General features: G+C 43.4%; 1 protein-coding gene across 5 annotated transcripts in view; it reads left to right on the top strand.

Annotated features, from left to right (window-relative positions):
• Positions 1-2,696, top strand: part of DAPK1 (death associated protein kinase 1) — a 211,556-nt gene that overhangs the window by 72,916 nt on the left and 135,944 nt on the right. The window lies entirely within an intron of this gene.

Here is a 2,696-nt window from a genome sequence, read left to right on the forward strand (position 1 = left end):
TCCCTGTTCTGGAGGTCTTCCAGCCCATTGATCTTGTGTTATTTGTAGAAATGGTGCCAAATCACTGTAAATGCAAGGCTGAGAGTTGTCTGTCCTCTTGCTTCTTTTTCAGATTCCAGAAAACACTTCTGCCCAATAATGTCAACATAGTTTTACTTATTCTCTTTTGATTCAAGAAATCACCATAAAACCCACCTTTGAGAACTCTGAACATCATGATTTTATTTCTGGCACTATAATATTCGTGTTTCTGGGTCTTAGTGTGTTGGAAAAGCTTCTGAAACAAAAGCAGTTTGTTTTTCCTGCATGTGATTCTTAACACTCCTTATCTTGAAGTTTGCATTGCACATTTTAGTGTTGGTCTTTGCATAACTGAATAACTTGCTAATATTATTTTTGTTGTTCTTTTGTGTTAAGAGTAAGCTGCAGTCCAGGAGAAAGAAGGTACAAAGCCTGCAGATCAGATATCACCTGGGCCCATATGGACTCCTGGTCTTGCTTCCCTCCAGTGTCTACAGGAGTCACCCTTCATTCTGACTGTTCAGGCCTCTCTGTCTACTAGAAAGTTCCCTTCTGATCCCAACCTTGTCTAATTATTCACACTGAGAGATACTACTACTGAGTTGATCAGTAAGGGGTAGAAAACTTAGGTTTGGGACTAATTTTATTACATCTCAAAATGGCTTTGATGAAATCAAATCTATTTATATATCATCAAACACTTTGCTTTAACTTCAAGGATACTACTCTCCACTTGGGCCGTGCTCTTTTCCATTCTTCTTCTTATTTTGTTATGCAAACGAATAGTCAATTGCACATGGCGTAAATAATACAGGTTTTATGTGCAGAGCTAGAATTCATGGGGCACCTACAAGCAGAGAACTTTTTTCAGGGAGTGGAAAGCCCACTGAGCACATCCGCTTCTCAGGATTTTCTCGAAGGAAGAGAGTCATCGTTCACAGCAGCCACCAGAGGAGATTTTATTCCAAAGACTGAATTTTCTGTTGAAATGTCTGAAATACCTGATTCCCCAGACTTGGGGGACAGGAGAGGCAGAGAAAGCATTCAGGAACACATAGCATGTTGGATATGAGTCTCAGCAATTTTTTTTTCATCCTAAGTGTCATTTGCTGTATTTGTTTTCCTCGCTTACATGTGGAACTGCCCCCTAAACGTGCTGATAAGAGAAGAATAAGTAAGTAAATGCTCCCAAGGTTCGAGGCTGATATAAAAGTCACTTGGTTTCAGTGAACCGGACTGGAACACGAGCCTTTTGTTTGCTGTTGAAAGTTTAGCACTTGAATTTCGGGTTGGGCTGTTCATTTCATTAAGGAAAATGTGGACACCTCATGCCAACCCCTGTTTTCTTTAGTCCCTGAGAATGAAAGGCATTGTGTATTCGGTCCACACACAAAAAAGTGAACAGTGACTTAATTGTACCCTGGGAACAAAAGCTATTACCTGGGGACTAGATGGGAGACCCCAGTCTTATGCTCACCGACTTCACTCTTTATAAAGTCAGCCTTGCTAGGAACCCCAGAGCAAATGTTTGCATTGTGGCCGCTGTTTGCATTTGAAATTGTAATCCGCAGAGTAGTTTCTCCTGGTGCTTACAAATGAGAGGGATGTGGCAAAGTGCAGACCTGGCTTATTTGGAAGAGGCCAGGCATTGGGCCCCAAGTCCCCTGACAAAGGCCAGATATCCAGCAGAAGGAGGAGACTGAAAGGGGAAGGAGAGAGTTTGGTTCCTCCTCTCAACCTGCCTCTTCCTTGCAAAAGCCCCAGTGACACAAATTGATGGCTGTGTCAGTCATGTGGGTCCCATCTGCTTGCCAGCAGTTCAGCTGTGGTTAAATCCACTTAAAAAGCTTTGACCCACTGATCAGTTATCTGCAGGCAATGGCTGTGTGCAGTGTGAGAATTCGGGGGCAGCAGCTTTTCGGGAGGATAACGGCAGCCCCTTGATTCTCCCATCATACAAAGGTGAAGAAACTATCTCCTTGAATGGTGATGTTGGGTCAGAAGCCACTTTTCTCTTCTGAGAGTGGCTGAGGAATTGGCTTTGCTGTTGGTTGAAGCCATCACTTTGGTTGAGGACCTCAAGTCCCAGGACATTTTCTTTTGCCTTTGGAGTATCAGCTAGGACTAAGATTTTGAAGCTGTTTTGGTTCACTGGGAGAGAGTGTTGACTTGCCAGGGGTTGGGGATAAAGTATCTCAAGTCAAAAGAGTTACTTCAGAATTTGAAATTCCTATACCCTCAGTGATCCCATTGAGTTGTGATAAATTGAGATCAGTGAATAGCACAGTTAATAATAATGGTGGTAGCAAAAACCAAGCTAGAATTTTTTGACCTTTCACACTACATGCGTGCTAAGTCACTTCAGTCGTGACTGACTCTGCAACCCTGTAGACCATAGCCTGCCAAGCACCTCTGTCCAGGGATTCTCCAGGCAAGAGAATTGCCATTTCCTCCTTCAGGGGATCTTCCCAACCCAGGGATTGAACCAGTGTCTCTTACGTCTCCTGCATTGGCAAACAGGCTCTTTACCACTAGTGCCACCTGGGAAGCCCAAAATGTTCTTCCTCCCCACACCAAACCCAGCCCACCTGGGTGAAGAGCAGGAATTCTAACCACTAGACCTTGTGGGATTTCACACTATATCATAACCTTTAAAAGCATTATCACTTAGAATC

The sequence above is a fragment of the Bos indicus genome, chromosome 8, assembly GCF_029378745.1.
Source record: "Bos indicus isolate NIAB-ARS_2022 breed Sahiwal x Tharparkar chromosome 8, NIAB-ARS_B.indTharparkar_mat_pri_1.0, whole genome shotgun sequence".
Taxonomy (NCBI): Eukaryota; Metazoa; Chordata; class Mammalia; order Artiodactyla; family Bovidae; genus Bos; species Bos indicus.